The following is a 13637-nucleotide window of genomic DNA, read 5'->3' on the forward strand; positions in this document are numbered from 1 at the left end:
TCAGAGAGTGTCAGAGATTTTCAGAGAGTTTCAGAGATGTTCAGAGAGTGTCAGAGAGTGTCAGAAAATTTCAGAGAATGTCAGAGAGTGTCAGGGAGTTTCAGAGAGTTACAGAGTGTCACAGGGTGTCAGAGAGTTTCAGAGAGATTCAGAGAGTGTCAGAGAGTGTCAGAGAGTGTCACAGAGTGACACAGAGTTGCAGAGTGTGTCAGAGAGTGGCCGAGAGTTTCAGAAAGTGTCAGATAGTGTCAGAGAGTTTCAGAAAGTGTCAGAGAGTGTCAGAGAGTGTCAGAGAGTGTCAGTGAGTGTCAGAGAGTGTCAGAGAGTGTCAGAGAGTGTCAGAGAGTGTCTGAGAGTGTCTGAGAGTTTCAGAGAGTGTCAGAGAGTGTCAGAGAGTGTCAGAGTTTCAGTGAGCTTCTGAGAGTTTCTGAGAGTGTCAGAGAGTTACAAAGAGTTTCAGAGAGTTTCAGAGAGTGTCAGAAAGTTTCAGAGAGAGTCCCAGAGTTTCAGAGAGTTTCAGAGGGTGTCACAGAGTGTCAGAGAGTTTCAGAAAGCTTCAGAGAGTGTCAGGGAGTGTCAGAGAGTGTCAGAGAGTTTCAGAGAGTTTCAGAGAGAGTCAGACAGTGTCTGAGAGAGTCAAAGAGTGTCAAAGAGTTTCAGAGAGTGTCAGAGAGTGTCAGAGAGTGTCAGAGAGTGTCAGAGGGTTTCAGAGACTGTCAGTGATTTTCAGAGAGTGTCAGAGATTTTCAGAGAGTTTCAGAGATCTTCAGAGAGTGTCAGTGAGTGCCACAGAGTGTCAGTGAGTGTCAGAGAGTTTCAGAGAGTGTCAGAGATTTTCAGAGAGTTTCAGAGATCTTCAGAGAGTGTCAGAGAGTGCCAGAAAGTTTCAGAGAGTGTCACAGAGTGTCGAGGAGTTTCAGAGAGATTCAGAGAGTTTCCGAGAGATTCAGAAAGTGTCAGATAGTGTCAGAGAGTTTCAGAAAGTGTCAGAGAGTGTCAGAGAGTGTCTGAGAGTGCCAGAGATTGTCAGAGAGTTTCAGAGAGTTTCAGAGAGTGTCAGAGAGTTTCAGAGAGTTTCAGAGAGTGTCAGAGAGCTTCAGACAGTGTCAGGGAGTGTCAGAGAGTGTCAGAGAGTTTCAGATAGAGTCAGACAGTGTCTGAGATTGTCAAAGAGTGTCAAAGAGTTTCAGAGAGTGTCAGAGAGTGTCAGAGAGTTTCAGAGAGTGTCAGGGAGTGTCAGAGAGAGTCAGACAGTTTCGGAGAGTGTCAGACAGTGTCTGAGAGTGTCAAAGAGTGTCAAAGAGTTTCAGAGAGTGTCAAAGAGTTTCAGAGAGTTTCTGAGAGTTTCAGAGAGTGCCAGAGAGTTTCTGAGAGTTTCTGAGTGTGTCGAAGTGTGTCTGCGGGAGTCAGAGATTATCTGAGAGTGTCACAGAGTGTCACAGAGTGTCAGAGAGTTTCAGAGATGTTCAGAGAGTGTCAGAGAGTGTCAGAAAATTTCAGAGAGTGTCAGAGAGTGTCAGGGAGTTTCAGAGAGTTACAGAGTGTCACAGAGTGTCAGAGAGTTTCAGAGAGATTCAGAGAGTGTCAGAGAGTGTCAGAGAGTGTCACAGAGTGACACAGAGTTGCAGAGTGTGTCAGAGAGTGGCCGAGAGTTTCAGAATGTGTCAGATAGTGTCAGAGAGTTTCAGAAAGTGTCAGAGAGTGTCAGAGGGTGTCTGAGAATGTCAGAGAGTGTCAGAGTGTTACAGAAAGTTTCATAGAGTTTCAGAGAGTGTCAGAGATTTTCAGAGAGTTTCAGAGATCTTCAGAGAGTGTCAGAGAGTGCCAGAAAGTTTCAGAGAGTGTCACAGAGTGTTGGAGAGTTTCAGAGAGATTCAGAGAGTGTCCGAGAGATTCAGAAAGAGTCAGATAGTGTCAGAGAGTTTCAGAAAGTGTCAGAGAGTGTCAGAGTCTTTCAGAGAGTGTCACAGAGTTTCAGAGAGTGTCAGAGATTTTCAGAGAGTGCCAGAGATCTTCACAGAGTGTCAGAGTCTTTCAGAGAGTGTCACAGAGTTTCAGAGAGTGTCAGAGATTTTCAGAGAGTGCCAGAGATCTTCAGAGAGTCTCAGAGGGTGCCAGAAAGATTCAGAGAGTGTCACAGAGTGTCGGAGAGTTTCAGAGAGATTCAGAGAGTGTCCGAGAGATTCAGAAAGTGTCAGATAGTGTCAGAGAGTTTCAGAAAGTGTCACAGAGTGTCAGAGAGTGTCAGAGAGTATCAGAGAGTGTCAGAGAGTTTCAGAGAGTGTCAGAGAGTGTCAGAGAGTTTCAGAGAATTTCAGAGAGTGTCAGAGAGTTTCAGAGAGTCTCAGAAAGTGTCAGAGAGTGTCAGAGAGTGTCTGAGAGTGTCTGAGAGTTTCAGAGAGGGTCAGAGAGTGTCAGAGAGTTTCAGTGAGCTTCTGAGAGTTTCTGAGAGTGTCAGAGAGTTACAAAGAGTTTCAGAGAGTTTCAGAGAGTGTCAGGAAGTTTCAGAGAGTGTCCGAGAGTTTCAGAGAGTTTCAGAGGGTGTCACAGAGTGTCAGAGAGTTTCAGAAAGCTTCAGAGAGTGTCAGGGAGTGTCAGAGAGTGTCAGAGAGTGTCAGAGAGTTTCAGAGAGAGTCAGACAGTGTCTGAGAGTGTCAAAGAGTGTCAAAGTGTTTCAGAGAGTGTCAGAGAGTGTCAGAGAATGTCAGAGGGTTTCAGAGAGTGTCAGAGAGTTTCAGAGAATTTCTGAGAGTGTCAGAGAGTGCCTGAGAGTTTCTGACAGTTTCTGAGTGTGCCGGAGAGTGTCAGAGAGTGTCAGAGTGTTTCAGAGAGTGTCACAGAGTTTCAGAGAATGTCAGAGATTTTCAGAGAGTTTCAGAGATGTTCGGAGAGTGTCAGTGAGTGCCACAGAGTGTCAGTGAGAGTCAGAGATCTTCAGAGAGTGTCAGAGATTGCAAGAAAGTTTCAGAGAGTGTCACAGAGTGTCGGAAAGTTTCAGAGAGATTCAGAGAGTGTCCGAGAGATTCAGAAAGTGTCAGATAGTGTCAGAGAGTTTCAGAAAGTGTCAGAGAGTGTCCGAGAGTGTCTGAGAGTGTCAGAGAGTGTCAGAGAGTTTCAGAGAGTGTCAGAGAGTTTCAGAGAATTTCAGAGAGTGTCAGAGAGTTTCAGAGAGTCTCAGATAGTGTCAGAGAGTGTCAGAGAGTGTCTGAGAGTGTCTGAGAGTTTCAGAGAGGGTCAGAGAGTGTCAGAGAGTTTCAGTGAGCTTCTGAGAGATTCTGAGAGTTTCAGAGAGTTACAAAGAGTTTCAGAGAGTTTCAGAGAGTGTCAGAAAGTTTCAGAGAGTGTCCGAGAGTTTCAGAGAGTTTCAGAGGGTGTCACAGAGTGTCAGAGAGTTTCAGAAAGCTTCAGAGAGTGTCAGGGAGTGTCAGAGAGTGTCAGAGAGTTTCAGAGAGTGTCAGAGAGTGTCAGAGAATGTCAAAGGGTTTCAGAGAGTGTCAGAGAGTTTCAGAGAATTTCTGAGAGCGTCAGAGAGTGCCTGAGAGTTTCTGACAGTTTCTGAGTGTGCCGGAGAGTGTCAGAGAGTGTCAGAGTGTTTCAGAGAGTGTCACAGAGTTTCAGAGAATGTCAGAGATTTTCAGAGAGTTTCAGAGATCTTCGGAGAGTGTCAGTGAGTGCCACAGAGTGTCAGTGAGTGTCAGAGAGTTTCAGAGAGTGTCAGAGATTTTCAGAGAGTGTCAGAGATCTTCAGAGAGTGTCAGAGATTGCAAGAAAGTTTCAGAGAGTGTCACAGAGTGTCGGAGAGTTTCAGAGAGATTCAGAGAGTGTCCGAGAGATTCAGAAAGTGTCAGATAGTGTCAGAGAGTTTCAGAAAGTGTCAGAGAGTATCCGAGAGTGTCTGAGAGTGTCAGAGATTGTCAGAGAGTTTCATAGCGTGTCAGAGAGTGTCAGAGAGTTTCAGAGAGTTTCAGAGAGTGTCAGAGAGTTTCAGAGAGAGTCAGAGAGTTTCAGAGAGTGTCAGAGAGCGTCAGATAGTGACAGAGAGTTTCAGAGAGTGTCAGTGTGTTTCAGAGACTTTCTGAGAGTGTCAGAGAGTTCCAGAGAGTTCCAGAGAGTTTCTGAGAATTTCTGAGTGTGTCGGAGTGTGTCTGAGAGAGTCAGAGAGTGTCTGAGAGTGTCACAGAGTGTCAGAGAGTGTCAGAGAGTTTCAGAGAGTGTCAGAGAGTGTCAGAGAGTTTCAGAGAATTTCAGAGAGTGTCAGAGAGTTTCAGAGAGTCTCAGATAGTGTCAGAGAGTGTCAGAGAGTGTCTGAGAGTGTCTGAGAGTTTCAGAGAGGGTCAGAGAGTGTCAGAGAGTTTCAGTGAGCTTCTGAGAGTTTCTGAGAGTGTCAGAGAGTTACAAAGAGTTTCAGAGAGTGTCAGAAAGTTTCAGAGAGTGTCCGAGAGTTTCAGAGAGTTTCAGAGGGTGTCACAGAGTGTCAGAGAGTTTCAGAAAGCTTCAGAGAGTGTCAGGGAGTGTCAGAGAGTGTCAGAGAGTTTCAGAGAGTGTCAGAGAGTGTCAGAGAATGTCAGAGGGTTTCAGAGAGTGTCAGAGAGTTTCAGAGAATTTCTGAGAGTGTCAGAGAGTGCCTGAGAGTTTCTGACAGTTTCTGAGTGTGCCGGAGAGTGTCAGAGAGTGTCAGAGTGTTTCAGAGAGTGTCACAGAGTTTCAGAGAATGTCAGAGATTTTCAGAGAGTTTCAGAGATCTTCGGAGAGTGTCAGTGAGTGCCACAGAGTGTCAGTGAGTGTCAGAGAGTTTCAGAGAGTGTCAGAGATTTTCAGAGAGTGTCAGAGATCTTCAGAGAGTGTCAGAGATTGCAAGAAAGTTTCAGAGAGTGTCACAGAGTGTCGGAGAGTTTCAGAGAGATTCAGAGAGTGTCCGAGAGATTCAGAAAGTGTCAGATAGTTTCAGAGAGTTTCAGAAAGGGTCAGAGAGTGTCCGAGAGTGTCTGAGAGTGTCAGAGATTGTCAGAGAGTTTCAGAGAGTGTCAGAGAGTGTCAGAGAGTTTCAGAGAGTTTCAGAGAGTGTCAGAGAGTTTCAGAGAGAGTCAGAGAGTTTCAGAGAGTGTCAGAGAGCGTAAGATAGTGTCAGAGAGTTTCAGAGAGTGTCAGTGTGTTTCAGAGACTTTCTGAGAGTGTCAGAGAGTTCCAGAGAGTTTCTGAGAATTTCTGAGTGTGTCGGAGTGTGTCTGAGAGAGTCATAGAGTGTCTGAGAGTGTCACAGAGTGTCAGAGAGTGTCAGAGATTTTCAGAGAGTTTCAGCGATGTTCAGAGAGTGTCAGAGAGTGTCAGAAAGTTTTTAGAGAGACTCAGAGAGTGTCAGGGACTTTCAGAGAGTGTCAGAGAGTGTCACATAGTGTCATAGAGTTGCAGAGTGTGTCAGAGAGTGTCCGAGAGTGTCAGAAAGAGTCAGATAGTGTCAGAGAGGTTCAGAGATCTTCAGAGAGTGTCTGAGAGTGTCTGAGAGTGCCAGAGATTGTCAGAGAGTTTCAGAGAGTGTCAGAGAGTGTCAGAGAGTTTCAGAGAGTTTCAGAGAGTGTCAGAGAGTTTCAGAGAGTTTCAGAGAGTTTCAGAGAGTGTCAGAGAGTTTCAGAGAGTGTCAGAAAGTTTCAGAGAGTGTCAGAGAGTTTCAGAGAGTGTCACAGAGTGTCAAAGTGATTCAGAGAGATTCAGAAAGTGTCAGATAGTGTCCGAGAGTGTCTGAGAGTGTCAGAGATTGTCACAGAGTGTCAGAGAGTGTCAGAGATTTTCAGAGAGTTTCAGAGAGAGTCAGAGAGTGTCGGGGAGTTTCAGAGAGTTTCAGAGAGTGTCACAGAGTGTCAGAGCTTTTCACAGTGATTCAGAGAGTGTCAGAGAGTGTCACAGAGTGTCATAGAGTTGCAGAGTATGTCAGAGAGTGTCCGAGAGTTTCAGAAAGAGTCAGATAGTGTCAGAGAGTTTCAGAAAGTGTCAGAGAGTGTCAGAGTCTTTCAGAGTGTGTCAGAGAGTTTCAGAGAGTGTCAGAGATTTTCAGAGAGTGCCAGAGATCTTCAGAGAGTGCCAGAAAGTTTCAGAGATTGTCACAGAGTGTCGGAGAGTTTCAGAGAGATTCAGAGAGTTTCCGAGAGATTCAGAAAGTGTCAGATAGTGTCAGAGAGTTTCAGAAAGTGTCAGAGAGTGTCAGAGAGTGTCTGAGAGTGTCAGAGAGTGTCAGAGAGTTTCAGAGAGTGTCAGAGAGTGTCAGAGAGTTTCTGAGAATTTCAGAGAGTGTCAGAGAGTTTCAGTGAGTCTCAGATAGTGTCAGAGAGTGTCAGAGAGTGTCTGAGAGTGTCTGAGAGTTTCAGAGAGTGTCAGAGAGTGTCAGAGAGTTTCAGTGAGCTTCTGAGAGTTTCTGAGAGTGTCAGAGAGTTACAAAGAGTTTCAGAGAGTTTCAGAGAGTGTCAGAAAGTTTCAGAGAGAGTCCGAGAGTTTCAGAGAGTTTCAGAGGGTGTCACAGAGTGTCAGAGAGTTTCAGAAAGCTTCAGAGAGTGTCAGGGAGTGTCAGAGAGTGTCAGAGAGTTTCAGAGAGTTTCAGAGAGAGTCAGACAGTGTCTGAGAGTGTCAAAGAGTGTCAAAGAGTTTCAGAGAGTGTCAGAGAGTGTCAGAGAGTGTCAGAGAGTGTCAGAGGGTTTCAGAGAGTGTCAGAGATTTTCAGAGAGTGTCAGAGATTTTCAGAGAGTTTCAGAGATCTTCAGAGAGTGTCAGTGAGTGCCACAGAGTGTCAGTGAGTGTCAGAGAGTTTCAGAGAGTGTCAGAGATTTTCAGAGAGATTCAGAGATCTTCAGAGAGTATCAGAGAGTGCCAGAAAGTTTCAGAGAGTGTCACAGAGTGTCGGAGAGTTTCAGAGAGATTCAGAGAGTGTCCGAGAGATTCAGAAAGTGTCAGATAGTGTCAGCGTGTTTCAGAGATCTTCAGAGAGTGTCTGAGAGTGTCTGAGAGTGCCAGAGATTGTCAGAGAGTTTCAGAGAGTTTCAGAGAGTGTCAGAGAGTTTCAGAGAGTTTCAGAGAGTGTCAGAGAGCTTCAGACAGTGTCAGGGAGTGTCAGAGAATGTCAGAGAGTTTCAGATAGAGTCAGACAGTGTCTGAGATTGTCAAAGAGTGTCAAAGAGTTTCAGAGAGTGTCAGAGAGTGTCAGAGAGTTTCAGAGAGTGTCAGGGAGTGTCAGAGAGTGTCAGAGAGTTTCAGAGAGAGTCAGACAGTGTCTGAGAGTGTCAAAGAGTGTCAAAGAGTTTCAGAGAGTGTCAAAGAGTTTCAGAGAGTTTCTGAGAGTGTCAGAGAGTGCCAGAGAGATTCTGAGAGTTTCTGAGTGTGTCGAAGTGTGTCTGCGGGAGTCAGAGAGTATCTGAGAGTGTCACAGATTGTCAGAGAGTGTCAGAGATTTTCAGAGAGTTTCAGAGATGTTCAGAGAGTGTCAGAGAGTGTCAGAAAGTTTCAGAGAGTTTCAGAGAGTGTCAGGGAGTTTCAGAGAGTTACAGAGTGTCACAGAGTGTCAGAGAGTTTCAGAGAGATTCAGAGAGAGTCAGAGAGTGTCAGAGAGTGTCACAGAGTGACACAGAGTTGCAGAGTGTGTCAGAGAGTGGCCGAGAGTTTCAGAATGTGTCAGATAGTGTCAGAGAGTTTCAGAAAGTGTCAGAGAGTGTCAGAGGGTGTCTGAGAATGTCAGAGAGTGTCAGAGTGTTTCAGAGAGTTTCATCGAGTTTCAGAGAGTGTCAGAGAGTGTCAGAGAGTTTCAGATAGAGTCAGACAGTGTCTGAGATTGTCAAAGAGTGTCAAAGAGTTTCAGAGAGTGTCAGAGAGTGTCAGAGAGTGTCAGAGAGTTTCAGAGAGTGTCAATGAGTGTCAGAGAGTGTCAGAGAGTTTCAGAGAGAGTCAGACAGTGTCTGAGAGTGTCAAAGAGTGTCAAAGAGTTTCAGAGAGTGTCAAAGAGTTTCAGAGAGTTTCTGAGAGTGTCAGAGAGTGCCAGAGAGATTCTGAGAGTTTCTGAGTGTGTCCAAGTGTGTCTGCGGGAGTCAGAGAGTATCTGAGAGTGTCACAGATTGTTAGAGAGTGTCAGAGATTTTCAGAGAGTTTCAGAGATGTTCAGAGAGTGTCAGAGAGTGTCAGAAAGTTTCAGAGAGTGTCAGAGAGTGTCAGGGAGTTTCAGAGAGTTACAGAGTGTCACAGAGTGTCAGAGAGTTTCAGAGAGATTCAGAGAGTGTCAGAGAGTGTCAGAGAGTGTCACAGAGTGACACAGAGTTGCAGAGTGTGTCAGAGAGTGGCCGAGAGTTTCAGAATGTGTCAGATAGTGTCAGAGAGTTTCAGAAAGTGTCAGAGAGTGTCAGAGGGTGTCTGAGAATGTCAGAGAGTGTCAGAGTGTTTCAGAGAGTTTCATCGAGTTTCAGAGAGTGTCAGAGATTTTCAGAGAGTTTCAGAGATCTTCAGAGAGTGTCAGAGAGTGCCAGAAAGTTTCAGAGAGTGTCACAGAGTGTTGGAGAGTTTCAGACAGATTCAGAGAGTGTCCGAGAGATTCAGAAAGTGTCAGATAGTGTCAGAGAGTTTCAGAGATCTTCAGAGAGTGTCTGAGAGTGTCTGAGAGTGCCAGAAATTGTCAGAGAGTTTCAGAGAGTGACAGAGAGTGTCAGAGAGTTTCAGAGAGTTTCAGAGAGTGTCATTGAGTTTCAGAGAGTTTCAGAGAGCTTCAGAGAGTTTCAGAGAGTGTCAGAGATGTTCAGAGAGTTTCAGAGAGTTTCAGAGAGTGTCAGAGAGTTTCAGAGAGTTTCAGAGAGTGTCAGAGAGTTTCAGAGAGTGTGAGAAAGTTTCAGAGAGTGTCAGAGAGTTTCAGAGAGTGTCACAGAGTGTCAAAGTGATTCAGAGAGATTCAGAAAGTGTCAGATAGTGTCCGAGAGTGTCTGAGAGTGACAGAGATTGTCACAGAGTGTCAGAGAGTGTCAGAGATTTTCAGAGAGTTTCAGAGAGAGTCAGAGAGTGTCGGGGAGTTTCAGAGAGTTTCAGAGAGTGTCACAGAGTGTCAGAGCTTTTCACAGTGATTCAGAGAGTGTCAGAGAGTGTCACAGAGTGTCATAGAGTTGCAGAGTATGTCAGAGAGTGTCCGAGAGTTTCAGAAAGAGTCAGATAGTGTCAGAGAGTTTCAGAAAGTGTCAGAGAGTGTCAGAGTCTTTCAGAGTGTGTCACAGAGTTTCAGAGAGTGTCAGAGATTTTCAGAGAGTGCCAGAGATCTTCAGAGAGTGTCAGAGAGTGCCAGAAAGTTTCAGAGATTGTCACAGAGTGTCGGAGAGTTTCAGAGAGATTCAGAGAGTTTCCGAGAGATTCAGAAAGTGTCAGATAGTGTCAGAGAGTTTCAGAAAGTGTCAGAGAGTGTCAGAGAGTGTCTGAGAGTGTCAGAGAGTGTCAGAGAGTTTCAGAGCGTGTCAGAGAGTGTCAGAGAGTTTCTGAGAATTCCAGAGAGTGTCAGAGAGTTTCAGAGAGTCTCAGATAGTGTCAGAGAGTGTCAGAGAGTGTCTGAGAGTGTCTGAGAGTTTCAGAGAGTGTCAGAGAGTGTCAGAGAGTTTCAGTGAGCTTCTGAGAGTTTCTGAGAGTGTCAGAGAGTTACAAAGAGTTTCAGAGAGTTTCAGAGAGTGTCAGAAAGTTTCAGAGAGAGTCCGAGAGTTTCAGAGAGTTTCAGAGGGTGTCACAGAGTGTCAGAGAGTTTCAGAGAGTTTCAGAGAGAGTCAGACAGTGTCTGAGAGTGTCAAAGAGTGTCAAAGAGTTTCAGAGAGTGTCAGAGAGTGTCAGAGAGTGTCAGAGAGTGTCAGAGGGTTTCAGAGAGTGTCAGAGATTTTCAGAGAGTGTCAGAGATTTTCAGAGAGTTTCAGAGATCTTCAGAGAGTGTCAGTGAGTGCCACAGAGTGTCAGTGAGTGTCAGAGAGTTTCAGAGAGTGTCAGAGATTTTCAGAGAGATTCAGAGATCTTCAGAGAGTATCAGAGAGTGCCAGAAAGTTTCAGAGAGTTTCACAGAGTGTCGGAGAGTTTCAGAGAGATTCAGAGAGTGTCCGAGAGATTCAGAAAGTGTCAGATAGTGTCAGAGAGTTTCAGAAAGTGTCAGAGAGTGTCAGAGAGTGTCTGAGAGTGCCAGAGATTGTCAGAGAGTTTCAGAGAGTTTCAGAGACTGTCAGAGAGTTTCAGAGAGTTTCAGAGAGTGTCAGAGAGCTTCAGACAGTGTCAGGGAGTGTCAGAGAGTGTCAGAGAGTTTCAGATAGAGTCAGACAGTGTCTGAGATTGTCAAAGAGTGTCAAAGAGTTTCAGAGAGTGTCAGAGAGTGTCAGAGAGTTTCAGAGAGTGTCAGGGAGTGTCAGAGAGTGTCAGAGAGTTTCAGAGAGAGTCAGACAGTGTCTGAGAGTGTCAAAGAGTGTCAAAGAGTTTCAGAGAGTGTCAAAGAGTTTCAGAGAGTTTCTGAGAGTGTCAGAGAGTGCCAGAGAGATTCTGAGAGTTTCTGAGTGTGTCGAAGTGTGTCTGCGGGAGTCAGAGAGTATCTGAGAGTGTCACAGATTGTCAGAGAGTGTCAGAGATTTTCAGAGAGTTTCAGAGATGTTCAGAGAGTGTCAGAGAGTGTCAGAAAGTTTCAGAGAGTTTCAGAGAGTGTCAGGGAGTTTCAGAGAGTTACAGAGTGTCACAGAGTGTCAGAGAGTTTCAGAGAGATTCAGAGAGAGTCAGAGAGTGTCAGAGAGTGTCACAGAGTGACACAGAGTTGCAGAGTGTGTCAGAGAGTGGCCGAGAGTTTCAGAATGTGTCAGATAGTGTCAGAGAGTTTCAAAAAGTGTCAGAGAGTGTCAGAGGGTGTCTGAGAATGTCAGAGAGTGTCAGAGTGTTTCAGAGAGTTTCATCGAGTTTCAGAGAGTGTCAGAGAGTGTCAGAGAGTTTCAGATAGAGTCAGACAGTGTCTGAGATTGTCAAAGAGTGTCAAAGAGTTTCAGAGAGTGTCAGAGAGTGTCAGAGAGTTTCAGAGAGTGTCAATGAGTGTCAGAGAGTGTCAGAGAGTTTCAGAGAGAGTCAGACAGTGTCTGAGAGTGTCAAAGAGTGTCAAAGAGTTTCAGAGAGTGTCAAAGAGTTTCAGAGAGTTTCTGAGAGTGTCAGAGAGTGCCAGAGAGATTCTGAGAGTTTCTGAGTGTGTCCAAGTGTGTCTGCGGGAGTCAGAGAGTATCTGAGAGTGTCACAGATTGTTAGAGAGTGTCAGAGATTTTCAGAGAGTTTCAGAGATGTTCAGAGAGTGTCAGAGAGTGTCAGAAAGTTTCAGAGAGTGTCAGAGAGTGTCAGGGAGTTTCAGAGAGTTACAGAGTGTCACAGAGTGTCAGAGAGTTTCAGAGAGATTCAGAGAGTGTCAGAGAGTGTCAGAGAGTGTCACAGAGTGACACAGAGTTGCAGAGTGTGTCAGAGAGTGGCCGAGAGTTTCAGAATGTGTCAGATAGTGTCAGAGAGTTTCAGAAAGTGTCAGAGAGTGTCAGAGGGTGTCTGAGAATGTCAGAGAGTGTCAGAGTGTTTCAGAGAGTTTCATCGAGTTTCAGAGAGTGTCAGAGATTTTCAGAGAGTTTCAGAGATCTTCAGAGAGTGTCAGAGAGTGCCAGAAAGTTTCAGAGAGTGTCACAGAGTGTTGGAGAGTTTCAGACAGATTCAGAGAGTGTCCGAGAGATTCAGAAAGTGTCAGATAGTGTCAGAGAGTTTCAGAGATCTTCAGAGAGTGTCTGAGAGTGTCTGAGAGTGCCAGAAATTGTCAGAGAGTTTCAGAGAGTGACAGAGAGTGTCAGAGAGTTTCAGAGAGTTTCAGAGAGTGTCATTGAGTTTCAGAGAGTTTCAGAGAGCTTCAGAGAGTTTCAGAGAGTGTCAGAGATGTTCAGAGAGTGTCAGAGAGTGTCAGAGAGTGTCAGAGAGTTTCAGAGAGTTTCTGAGAGCTTCAGAGAGTGCCAGAGAGTGTCAGAAAGTTTCAGAGAGTGTCAGGGAATTTCAGAGAGTGTCACAGAGTGTCAGAGTGATTCAGAGAGATTCAGAGAGTGTCAGAGTGATTCAGAGAGATTCAGAGAGTGTCAGAGATTGTCAGAGAGTTTCAGAGAGTTTCTGAGAGTGTCAGAGAGTGTCAGAGAGTGTCTGAGGGTTTCAGAGAGTGTCAAAGAGTTTCAGAGAGTTTCTGAGTGTGTCAGAGAGTGCCAGAGAGTTTCTGAGAGTTTCTGAGTGTGTCGAAGTTTGTCTGCGGGAGTCAGAGAGTATCTGAGAGTGTCACAGAGTGTCAGAGAGTGTCAGAGATTTTCAGAGAGTTTCAGAGATGTTCAGAGAGTGTCAGAGAGTGTCAGAGAGTGTCATAGAGTTTCAGAGAGTGTCAAAGAGTTTCAGAGAGTTTCTGAGAGTGTCAGAGAGTGCCAGAGAGTTTCTGAGAGTTTCTGAGTGCGTCGAAGTGTGTCTGCGGGAGTCAGAGAGTATCTGAGAGTGTCACAGAGTGTCAGAGAGTGTCAGAGATTTTCAGAGAGTTTCAGAGATGTTCAGAGAGTGTCAGAGAGTGTCAGAAAGTTTCAGAGAGTGTCAGAGAGTGTCAGGGAGTTTCAGAGAGTTACAGAGTGTTACAGAGTGTCAGAGAGTTTCAGAGAGATTCAGAGAGTGTCAGAGAGTGTCACAGAGTGACACAGAGTTGCAGAGTGTGTCAGAGAGTGGCCGAGATTTTCAGAAAGTGTCAGATAGTGTCAGAGAGTTTCAGAAAGTGTCAGAGAGTTTCACAGAGTTTCAGAGAGTGTCAGAGATTTTCAGAGAGTTTCAGAGATCTTCAGAGAGTGTCAGAGAGTGCGAGAAAGTTTCAGAGAGTGTCAGAGAGTTTCAGAGAGTGTCACAGAGTGTCGGAGAGTTTCAGAGAGATTCTGAGAGTGTCCGAGAGATTCAGAAAGTGTCAGATAGTGTCAGAGAGTTTCAGAGATCTTCAGAGAGTGTCTGAGAGTGTCTGAGAGTGCCAGAGATTGTCAGAGAGTTTCAGAGAGTGACAGAGAGTGTCAGAGAGTTTCAGAGAGTTTCAGAGAGTGTCAGAGAGTTTCAGAGAGTTTCAGAGAGCTTCAGAGAGTTTCAGAGAGTGTCAGAAAGTTTCAGAGAGTGTCAGAGAGTTTCAGTGAGTGTCACAGAGTGTCAGAGTGATTCAGAGAGATTCAGATAGTGTCAGAGAGTGTCAGAGAGTTTCAGACAGTTTCAGAGAGTTTCAGAGAGTGTCAGAGAGTTTCAGAGAGAGTCAGTGAGTGTCAGAGTGTGTCAGATAGTGTCAGAGAGTTTCAGAAAGTGTCAGAGAGTGTCAGAGAGTGTCAGAGAGTTTCAGAGAGTGTCAGAGTGTTTCAGAGACTTTCTGAGAGTGTCAGAGAGTTCCAGAGAGTTTCTGAGAGTTTCTGAGTGTGTCGGAGTGTGTCTGAGAGAGTCAGAGAGTATCTGAGAGTGCCACAGAGTGTCAGAGATATTCAGAGAGTTTCAGAGATGTTCAGAGAGTGTCAGAGAGTGTCATAAAGTTTCAGAGAGACTCAGAGAGTGTCAGGGACTTTCAGAGAGTTTCAGAGAGTGTCACAGAGTTACAGAGCATTTCAGAGAGATTC

The sequence above is a fragment of the Heterodontus francisci genome, chromosome 44 (genome assembly GCF_036365525.1).
Source record: "Heterodontus francisci isolate sHetFra1 chromosome 44, sHetFra1.hap1, whole genome shotgun sequence".
Taxonomy (NCBI): Eukaryota; Metazoa; Chordata; class Chondrichthyes; order Heterodontiformes; family Heterodontidae; genus Heterodontus; species Heterodontus francisci.